The 11,575-nt window shown below is 50.7% G+C and overlaps 1 non-coding gene across 1 annotated transcript; it reads right to left on the reverse strand.

Moving 5' to 3' along the window:
* Nucleotides 1-8,276: 8,276 nt before the first annotated feature.
* Nucleotides 8,277-8,349, reverse strand: TRNAV-UAC (transfer RNA valine (anticodon UAC)). The gene has a single exon. It is a non-coding gene; the product is annotated as a tRNA-Val (tRNA).
* Between the last annotated feature and the right edge of the window lie 3,226 nt (nt 8,350-11,575).

Below are 11,575 nucleotides of genomic sequence, written 5' to 3' on the forward strand. Positions count from 1 at the left end.
GGTTACCTTAGCAACCATAGGCTTGACAAAGATCTCTGTGTCTGCCATGTCACTGAGCCAATCACACTCTGCCCGTGGAAAGAGTCTAATAGGCTGATACCATATGCAGGGTTCACTACATTACAGAAGTAATGCAGTGTACTATGCTAGCGATTGATTGATTGCATTTTCAAGCAACCTTGTGCAACTAGAAAATAATGCCAAAAAAAAGCCTAATAACGCTTAATAAAAGGAAAATGCAGTGTGAAATAAAACATTTCTCCACAAAACATTATTAAAATAAAAAAATAGAACATAAACATAATAAGGTGTCGCTGCGCTCATTATGACCCAAACAATTAAAATACTTATTTACTATGGCTACTGCTTATAGCCGCCTGCAGACGGGCGGGTCGGATCCGGCGGCGAGGATTCTCGCCGCGGAACCCGACCCGAACACCTGCAGGGACCAGCCCGTACTCACCCGCGCCCGCGGCTCCAGCTGTTTGATGTGCTGGCTTGCCGGGCAGCCAGCGCATGCGCAGACCGGAGCTGGGTGAGTGACATTTCTGTGCAGGGCTTGTTTGCCACGTTAGATTTCACGCGGCCAAATCGCGGCCGTCTGCATAGGATTGTGTTTGTAACGCAATCCTATGCAGGCTTCCAGCGGCGGAAATTCCGCAGGAAATCCCGCTACGGAATTTCCGCTCGTGTGCAGGCAGCCTATGGCTCAGTTTTTTTTTCTGTAGTGCCCAATTCTCGTTTTTTGTGTCTTTAATGCGATACACAGTGAAATGTTTTGTTATTATTACTTTGGCGTTAAACACGGTCCTCTTTTTTCGCTTTGATTTATACACCTGTTTCTACATAACTATCCAAATCACCTTGTCATCTCCGGACAGGGAGTCAAGCTGCAAATATGAGCGTAACCATTCAAAATGTCTGAAAGAACACCACAAATTAAGGCCCCCTGTCCACAGCAGTGTATTCGCCGGCGGTAAACCGCTGGCCAAAACACGCCGGCCAACGCTTCCCATAGCATTGCTATGGAAAGCCCCGACACCTGTCCACGAGCGGAGAATCATCGCGATTCTCCGCGGTCAGCCTATCTATTAGATAAAGCTGACCGGCGGAGCTTCGCTGCGGGATACCGCATCGCCCGTGGACAGCCGGTCTAAGAGATTGTAAAAAATACTAAACATTGCACAGCTTCAAAAAAGTTTACAAATAGCAAAATAGAGGGAGGGAGACCTATAACGCTGAGTGGGCTCGAACCACCCACCTTTCGGGTAACAGCCCCACAGAGAGCTACAGCCTGCAGCCAGAGCTGGAAATTTTGATACATTCTTTATATAGCTTTGGCCCTAAAGATCATCAGCCAAATAGTCATGTGGTTTATAGGATGCCCATCAACGATTCTCCATCTTCTCTGTCTATAATCATTAGATTAATCAATGGGACAGAATTAGCTCATCAGGAGGCCATGATTTTATTGCATGACATACAATGAAGTTTGATCATCTAGACCAGGGGTAATCAAGAGATCGAGCGGGTCGTCAACTGTCCTGAGGAGCTACAAGTCTCCTTCCCTCTTCTCTGGTAGCAGCCAGAATGCAGGACCTCCTGGGAGGTGCTGAGGTCACATGACCACTTTCCTGATTTACATACTCAGATGGCAGTGAAGCGGGTGGGGAGGTCTGGCTTGCGCTGCAGGAAAGGTCAGCTAAAGAGCGAGTTTACAGACGAGGGAGATGGTCTGCGCTGTGCGCAGCGGCGGGGACGGGTGGCTGTCCTCCTGGCTCTGCATGTATAGTTAGTAGCGTGCAGGAGTAGTCAATACAGTCACCAGGGAAGCGGCAAGATCTGCGTTTGTAAAGGTTCTTGGTGTGTGGGAGTTTTTTTTTTTCTTTTTTGGGGTCTGTATTGAGGATTGGGAAAATTCTAGGGTCTTCACTGAGATTGGGAGATTCTGGGTCTGTACTGAGCATTGGAGGTATTTAGGGTTGGTATTAAGATTGGGGGATTCTGGGGTCTGTACTAAGCATTGGAGGTAACTGGGGTCTGTATTGAGATTGGGGGGATTCTGGGGTCTGTACTGAGCATTGGTGGTATTAAGGGTCTGTACTGAGAATGGGGGATTCTGGGGTCTGTACTAAGCATTGGAAGTATTAAGGGTCTGTATTGAGATTGGGGGATTCTGGGGTCTGTATTGAGCATTAGAGGTATTTAGGGTTTGTACTGAGATTGGAGAATTTTGGGGTCTGCACTGATATTGGGGGGTTCTGGGGTCTGTACTGAGATTGGGGGATTCTGGGGTCTGTACTGAGCAAGGTATTTAGGGGTCTGTACTGAGATAAGGGGACTCTGAGGTCTGTACTAAGCAACGGAGCCATTTAGGGATCTGTACTGAGATTTGGGGATTGTGGGGACTGTACTGAAATTGCGAGATTCTGGGGTCTGTACTGAGCTTTCTTGGGGATTCTGGGCTCTCAGTGGTCTTGAGGACAGGAGGCGGGGAGGAGTGACGCTGCGCTGTGGCTCGTCATAGAAAGTAGCAGCTCAGAGCTCATCAATCTACGTACTGGTGAAAGGAGGGGAGGGAGGATTTTACATGGACTGTATGTTGTAGGCAGCAGAAGGGAGTTTAAGACATGTGCTTTACATGGGGCTATATATTATGGCTTCTGAAAGGAGGGAAGAGGTTTTACATGGGACTGTATGTTGGAGGGGTATGTTGAAGGTAGGAGAGTTTTGATTTTTTTTTTACATGGGACTGTATGTTGAAATTGAAGGAAGACAAGTGGTTTCTTTGCATGGGACTGTATGATAGAGGGGTTAGTGTGTCTGCAGGGGGCCGTAATAAGAAGGGCCAAAGGTTCTCTCAGAATAGGGCAAATTAATGGCGGCTTCAGATGGCTGTAGACACAACTACACTCACCGGTACGGAACATGGTTGCTCTTAAATGCTCCTTTTTTTGCCGGCCGTTCAAACTCCACGCCATAGCGTAGGATTTTGAAGAAAAAAAAACAGGAAGATAGGTGCCGTACTATTAATCCCGGTGAGAATCCCAACGTGAAAACAAAATCAGTGAAAACAATGGTTTTGTTTTGCCCCATTATACGACTGTTATTATGACGGCCACATAAGGAAAAACCGTGTTCAATGCGTTCATCTAAAGCGCTGTGGAATAAGTTGGCGCTATACAAATAAAGATTATTATTATTATCTGAAACCGTCCTGAGTGTTCTACAATGCAACAGTAGTAAGAAAAACACACAATACATGGTTATTTACATGTAACTAGAATTCTGTGCCTTGTTTTCACCCTCACTACTTGGGTTTGCTGGACCTTCCACTAACAGCAGACCCAGGTAAATGGATCCTTACAAGAGTCCCCCGATATACAGATTTAGGCTGGGTTCCCACGGGGCGGATTCCCAACGGAAATCCCGCAGTTTGGCCGCAGCGAAAAACTGCGAGATTTCCGCCGGGAGAACTGCTGCTTCAAAACCCGCCGCGGTTTTGAAGCGGCCCGGCTGCTCACTCTTCCGCTACGGCCGGCGCTCCCATAGAGGAGAGCGCGGCCGCAGCGGAAAAAACCAAACAGCCATGCTGCGGTCAGCGAATCCACGCTGCAGCAGCGGCTTCTGCCGGCTTAGCCGCAGCGGATTTGCTGTCTGGCTGGCTAATCCCGGGCTTGCCGCGGCGAAATTCCACACGGAATTTCCACGGCAAATCTGCCCCGTGTGAACCCAGCCTCAGGCTTTATTCCCACGAGCGCATATCAGCCGCCGTTTTCACGGTCCACCCCGCCTCCTTCCATTGATGGCTATAGACAAGGGGCGGGGAGAGGGTGGGCGCTTAGGCTGCATGCGGGGGGGGGGGGGGGGGGGAGGGAGTTTAGCAGCCACACTGCTAAACTCCCTACCACCTCCGGCCGACGACATGGGCTCCCATTCAAACGACCGTATGGGCGAACGTATAAACGCAAACGCACGTGTGAAGGAACGAACTCTGCTGCAGACCTGTGCTAATTGCACTACATATAAAAGTACCTTAAGTGCTCATTCACACAATCATATAAACACGGTGTATTTACGCGCGTAATACCTCAAAATAGAAGCCATTGATTTCAAGGGGTTCATTCACATTTTTATAGTGTATTTTGATCACGTAAAAAATCGTTCTGCATATTTACGGGCTGAAATATTGAATTAAACATATGGAGTGGGTAAATCAATGCGTGGAAAAAACTACGGATACACAGAAATACAAAGGGAAACAGCGTATTTTAGTCCGTAAATATGCTGCGTATTCCTGAACCAAAATACGCATTCGCTGGACGTAGAATATTCCATTTTTATTGATTTTAAGTCTTTTTAACTTTATTTTTAAATTCCGGAAATCCCCTTTAAACATGGCGAATTAAGGTCCCTCACACCGGACGATTAGCGGTTGGAAAAGCAAATTAAAATTATCGTCATTCAGCTCCGTAGTCGCTTCCTTCTAGCTCGCCAAAAACATAGTCGCTGGTTGATGAAAAGTCTAAAGTCAAAGCTATTCTTGTTTGAACGACTTGTGAACAATCTGTAGGAGATCTGCTCCGCGAACAACCAGCGCTTAGTGTGAGAGCGTTCAAATAACTGTTGTTCATCCGCTTCAGCGACTCTACTGAGAGATTATTGGATGATTCGTCTGACAGTCGCCCCGTATTCAGGAACTTCCAACATAACCGACACTATTCAAACATCTCGGTAGATCGTATAGATGAACGGCTGACAGCGGTCATTACCGGCAAGCGCGTAGCGACTAAGGTAGCAGTAACAGCGCTACGCCCAGAGCTGGCACAATGCTTTTCATGAGACGGAATTGGTTGAGCCACAAGTACCCGACTTCTGACAGAAGGTCACCTGCTGCCTACGCTACCGCAATGACACCGCCATCTTGACAGCAAGTCACCATGGAAACCCAATAACTGCGGTCTATACCAATACACAGAAATATACATATATCTGTTATAAAGACAAAAATTGAACAGTTCATTATGTAGTCCACCCTCCTATATATACAAAATGGCGCCAAAGGTGACTAAACATGAACTCTAATCACTATTCATCCGCCCAAACCTCCAGTCAGACCGACATTTACGCTCGTCAGCCGCCGGATGAGAACATTTACCACAGAAAACATCGGTTGTGCCACAAAATACAGGAAATAAATGTACAATAACAATGAAGGAAGCCAGAAGACTTCCTGTCAGTCAGTCAGCTCATCTCCTCAGTATCAGTCAGTCAGCTTGTCCTCTCAGTCAGTCAGTCAGCTCATCTCCTCAGTCAGTCAGCTCATCTCCTCAGTCAGTCAGCTCATCCCCTCAATTAGTCAGCTCTTCCCTCAGGGTCAGTCAGTCGGTCAGCTCATCTCCTCAGTGTCAGTCAGTCGGTCAGCTTGTCCTCTCAGTCAGTCAGTCAGCTCATCTCCTCAGTCAGTCAGCTCATCTCCTCAGTCAGTCAGCTCATCCCCTCAATCAGTCAGCTCATCCCCTCAATCAGTCAGCTCTTCCCTCAGGGTCAGTCAGTCGGTCAGCTCATCTCCTCAGTGTCAGTCAGCTTGTCCCCTCAGTCAGTCCACTCGTACCCTCAGAATCAGTCAGCTCATTTCCTCAGTGTCAGTCAGTCAGCTTGTCCCCTCAGTGTCAGTCAGTTGGTCAGCTCGTCCCCTCAGTCAGTTCGTCCTCTCAGTGTCAGTCAATCAGTCCCCTCAATCGGTCAGCTCGTCCCTCAGTGTCAGTCAGCTCATCCCCTCAGTGTTAGTCAGTCGGTCAGTTCATCCCTCAGTGTCAGTCAGCTCATCCCCTTAGTCAGTCATCCAGCTCATCTCCTCAGTATCAGTCAGTCGGTCAGCTTGTCCCCTCAGTCAGTCAGCTTGTCCCCTCAGTCAGCTTGTCCCCTCAGTCGGTCAGCTTGTCCCCTCAGTCAGTCCACTCGTACCCTCAGAATCAGTCAGCTCATTTCCTCAGTGTCAGTCAGTCAGTTCGTCCTCTCAGTGTCAGTCAATCAGTCCCCTCAATCGGTCAGCTCGTCCCTTCAGTGTCAGTCAGCTCATCCCCTCAGTGTTAGTCAGTCGGTCAGTTCGTCCCTCAGTGTCAGTCAGCTCATCTCCTCAGTCAGTCAGCCCATCCCCTCGGTGTCAGTTAACTTATCCCTTCAGTCAGTCAGCTCATCCCCTCAGTCAGTCATCTCGTGTCCTCAGTCAGTCAACGCATCCTCATAGTCAGTCAGTTGGTCAGCTTGTCCCCTCAGTGTCAGTCAGTCAGCTTGTCCCCTCAGTGTCAGTCAGTCAGCTCATCCCCTCAGTGTCCGTTAGTTCATCTCCTCAGTCAGTCAGCTTGTCCCCTCAGTTGGTCAGCTCGTCCTGTCAGTCAGTCGGCTCGTCTCCTCCGTGTCAGTCAGTCAGCTCATTCCCACAGTCAGTCAGTTGGTCAGCTCGTCCCCTCAGTGTCAGTCAATCAGTCCCCTCCGTGTTAGTCCGTCTGTCAGCTCGTCCCCTCAGTGTCAGTCACTCAGTCCCCTCAGTCAGTCAGCACGTCCCCTCAGTGTCAGTCAATCAGTCCCCTCTGTCGGTCAGGTCGTCCCCTCAGTCAGTCAGCTCGTCCCCTCAGTCAGGACGTCCCCTCAGTGTCAGTCAGTCAGCTCGTCCCCTCAGTGTCAGTCAGTTGGTCAGCTCGTCCCCTCAGTCAGTTCGTCCTCTCAGTGTCAGTCAATCAGTCCCCTCAATCGGTCAGCTCGTCCCTCAGTGTCAGTCAGCTCATCCCCTCAGTGTTAGTCAGTCGGTCAGTTCATCCCTCAGTGTCAGTCAGCTCATCCCCTTAGTCAGTCATCCAGCTCATCTCCTCAGTATCAGTCAGTCGGTCAGCTTGTCCCCTCAGTCAGTCAGCTTGTCCCCTCAGTCGGTCAGCTTGTCCCCTCAGTCAGTCAGCTTGTCCCCTCAGTCAGTCAGCTTGTCCCCTCAGTCGGTCAGCTTGTCCCCTCAGTCAGTCCACTCGTACCCTCAGAATCAGTCAGCTCATTTCCTCAGTGTCAGTCAGTCAGCTCGTCCCCTCAGTGTCAGTCAGTTGGTCAGCTCGTCCCCTCAGTCAGTTCGTCCTCTCAGTGTCAGTCAATCAGTCCCCTCAATCGGTCAGCTCGTCCCTTCAGTGTCAGTCAGCTCATCCCCTCAGTGTTAGTCAGTCGGTCAGTTCGTCCCTCAGTGTCAGTCAGCTCATCTCCTCAGTCAGTCAGCCCATCCCCTCGGTGTCAGTTAACTTATCCCTTCAGTCAGTCAGCTCATCCCCTCAGTCAGTCATCTCGTGTCCTCAGTCAGTCAACGCATCCTCATAGTCAGTCAGTTGGTCAGCTTGTCCCCTCAGTGTCAGTCAGTCAGCTTGTCCCCTCAGTGTCAGTCAGTCAGCTCATCCCCTCAGTGTCCGTTAGTTCATCTCCTCAGTCAGTCAGCTTGTCCCCTCAGTTGGTCAGCTCGTCCTGTCAGTCAGTCGGCTCGTCTCCTCCGTGTCAGTCAGTCAGCTCATTCCCACAGTCAGTCAGTTGGTCAGCTCGTCCCCTCAGTGTCAGTCAATCAGTCCCCTCCGTGTTAGTCCGTCTGTCAGCTCGTCCCCTCAGTGTCAGTCACTCAGTCCCCTCAGTCAGTCAGCACGTCCCCTCAGTGTCAGTCAATCAGTCCCCTCTGTCGGTCAGGTCGTCCCCTAAGTCAGTCAGCACGTCCCCTCAGTGTCAGTCAGTCAGTCCTCTCTGTCGGTCAGGTCGTCCCCTCAGTCAGTCAGCTCGTCCCCTCAGTCAGGACGTCCCCTCAGTGTCAGTCAGTCGGTCAGCTCATCCCCTCAATCAGTCAGTCCGCTCGTCCCCTCAGTCAGGACGTTCCCTCAGTGTCAGTCAGCTTGTCCCCTCAGTGTCAGTCCGCTCGTTCCCTCAGTCAGGACGTCCACTCAGTGTCAGTCAACTCGTCCACCTTATCCCCTCAGTCAGTCGGTCAGCACGTCCCCTCGGTGTCAGTCGGTCAGCTCGTCCCCTCAGTCAGTCAGTCTCGTCCTCTGTGGGTCTCCTCGGTCGGTAGCAGGATCTTCCCGCCTTCCCAGCATTACCCTGCAGCTGCCGCCATACATGTACAGCAGCAGTGTGGGAGCTGAGGAAGATGTAATACAGAGTAGAAGTAACGGCTGGAATACACAAATTTCTAGAATAATAAAGCAATTAACAAATAGATAAATCACTTTAATTGTAAAATAAAATGGTTAAAAAAAAACTGGTTCCACTGGGGCTCGAACCCAGGACCTTCTGCGTGTAAAGCAGACGTGATAACCGCTACACTATGGAACCTTGAATGGTGCCTCCTCTTTCTGGTTCTAATGGAAGGTTGTATGATCTGTGACGTCACAGCAGCGGTTAGAACACTGTGATCTGTTGCTTCCTGCTAGTCCTGTGATAGACGACAGCGAGGATCTGTGGGTCTTGTGATGGAGGACAGCGGGAATCTGTGGGTCTTGTGATCGAGGGCAGCGGGGGATCTGTGGGTCTTGTGATGGAGGACAGCGGGGATCAGGGGATCTGTGGGTCTTGTGATGGAGGACAGCGGGGATCAGGGGATCTGTGGGTCCTGTGATAGAGGACACTGTTATGGAAACAATGGGATGCTGGGGATGGGCACTGTTATGGGGGTCCAGTGGTTGTCGCTACTATGGTATCCTGGGGATGAGCATTGTTATAGGGGTCCTGTGGCTGTCACTACTATAGGGTCATAGAGACAGTATTGTTATGCTGACAGTGTGGCTGTAACTATTATGGGAGTCCTGTAGCTGACACTATTATGCGATCATGTAGACGGGCACTGTTATGGGGGTCTTGTGATTGCCACTACTATGGGGTCCTAGAGACAGGGACTGTTATGGAGGTCCTGTGGCTGTCACTACCATGGGGTCTTAGAGCTGGCCACTGTTATGGGGGCCCTGTGTCTGTCACTACTATAGGGCCCGGGAGACGGGCACTTATGGGAAAACTGCGGCTGTCATTATTGTAGAGTCGTAGAGACAGCACTATTATGGGGGCTCTGTTTCTGTCACTACTATGAGGTCCTGAAGACTGGCACTGTTCTGCTGGTCCTCTGGCTGTCACTACTATGGCGTTATAGAGATGGGCACTGACGTGGGGGTACTGTGTCCGTCACTACTATGGGGTCATATGTGGCTGTCACTACTATTGGGTTCTGCAGTCAGGCACTGTTATGGGGACACCGTGGCTGTCACTACAATGTGGTAATGGGGAAAGGCACAGCTAAAGGGGCACTTTAACTACCACTTCTATGGCTTCCTGGAGACAGGCACTGTTATGGGGATACTGTGGCTGTCACTACTATGGGGTTCTAGAGACAGGCACCGTTATGGAGGTCCTGTAGCTGTCACTACTATGGGAGTCATTGGAGACAGGCACTGTTATGGGGGTCCTGTGTCTGTTACTGTATAGGGTCATACAGATGAGCATGGTCATGAGGACACTATGACTCTCACTACAGTAGGGTCATACACATGGGCACTGTTATGGAGACACTGTGGTTTTCACTACTATGGGGTCATTGTAGGCAGATACTGTAATGGAGACACAGTTGCTGTCGCTACTATTGAGTCATGGAGATGGGCACTGTTATTGGGTCCTGTGTCTGTCACTACTGTGGGGTAATGGAGATGGGCACAGTTATGGGGCAACTATGGCTGTCACTACTATGAGGTCATTGAAGACAGGCACTGTTATGAGGGTCCTGTAGCTGTCAACTACTATGGGGTTATGTAGACGGCACTGTAATGCAGACACTGTGGCTTTCAGTACTATGGCGTTATAAAGACGGGTACTGTTGTGGGGGTACTGTGTCTGTGACTACTAAAGGGTTATGGAGACAAGCATTGTTATGGGGACTCTGTGGCTGTCACTGTTGTGGGGTCATGGAGATGGGCACTGTTATGGGGGTCCTGAGGCTGTGACTACTATGGGCTCGTGGAGACAGGCACTGTTATGTGGACACTGTGGCCGTCATTACTGTGGGGTCATGGTTCTGGGCACTGTTATGGGAACACTGTCTGTTACTACTATAGGGTCTTAGAGACGAGCATTGTTATGGGACACTGTGTCTGTTACTGGTATAGGGTCATGGAAACGGGCACTGTTATGGGGGTCCTGTCGCTGTCACTACTATAGAGTCCTGGAGATGGGCCCTGTTATGGGGGTCCTGTCGCTGTCACTACTATAGAGTCCTGGAGATGGGCCCTGTTATGGGGGTCCTGTCGCTGTCACTACTATAGAGTCCTGGAGATGGGCCCTGTTATGGGGACACTGACATATTCGGCTGCCATTATTATGGTGGACACTGGTTGTCACTGTTACGGGGGACTGTGGTTGTCTCTTTTCTGCGAGCCCTTTAGTTGTCACGATTGCGGGGCCACTGGGGTTATAGAGCTAATATATGGCACTATTGTAGGACACAAGCTGCAGATGATACTGTTATGGAGGCAGTGTGGCTGTCAGGCCGCCTGCAGACGGGCGGAAATTCTGCGGAGGGATTTCCCGCAGAATTTCCGCCCGTGGAAGCTGCCATAGGATTGCGTTAGCAAACGTAATCCTAGGCAGATGGCCGCCATTTGGCCGCGCGAAATCTCGCGTGGCAAACAAACCGCGGCATGCTCTATTTCTGTGCGCGGCTCCCGAAACGTCACTCCCTGGCCACTGGCTCCACTCTGCGCATGCGCCGGCTGCAGAGCTGGGGCCGCGGGAGCAGGTGAGTGATGCGCTGCTCTCTGAAGACGCTTGGGTCGGGTCCCGCAGCGAGAATTCTCGCAGCCGGATCCGACCCGGACGTCTGCAGGCAGCCTTACAGGGGCACTATGTTGCTTCCCTGATAGTAGACATGCAGGGAGACAGTCTGGCCCCAGGTACACAGCTCACAGAATACCCAAACCTGTGATTGGTTGTCGTGTGAATGTGAGGGGTCTTCTTGTGTCAAACCTTGTTATCAGGAGCTAACGGCACAGTTCATCCTACTCCAGCTTCATGAACAGAATGCCAGAAGTGCAGAGAAGACTGACACGTGGGTGGACTAGTGACAGGAGGGAGCCTGTGGAAGGGTATAGCACTGTAGAGCGGCGTGCCGTTGGGCCCCAGTGCTTTGTAACCTCGTACACGGCACGATGATGAAGCAAGAAGAATTTAAAAAGTGTTTATGTTCTCAGCCATCAGGCAATGTGAGGCTGCGCTCTGCCGACAGGTACCGGCGTCCGGGTCACAGTCAGCCATGGCTGCCAACAGCCGAACCATCCAGACGACTGGCTGGGCAGCGTCCGGGCTGCAAGTCGGTACCTGTTCGCTGGAATGCACCCTAAATATGCCGCAAATCACCCAACTAATGCGCAAACGCCCGTTTCTCAGGTGTTCAAAACAATCGATCTTCGCTAGTGAACGGGAAGCGTTTGGACCACCCGCCTCCATTCACAGTAAGCCGGCCGTCATTCATAGATAATACCTGATTACACGGCCAATCGTCGTTGGATTTTTATGCCTGCAG

This window comes from Eleutherodactylus coqui, chromosome 10 (assembly GCF_035609145.1).
Source record: "Eleutherodactylus coqui strain aEleCoq1 chromosome 10, aEleCoq1.hap1, whole genome shotgun sequence".
Classification (NCBI taxonomy): Eukaryota; Metazoa; Chordata; class Amphibia; order Anura; family Eleutherodactylidae; genus Eleutherodactylus; species Eleutherodactylus coqui.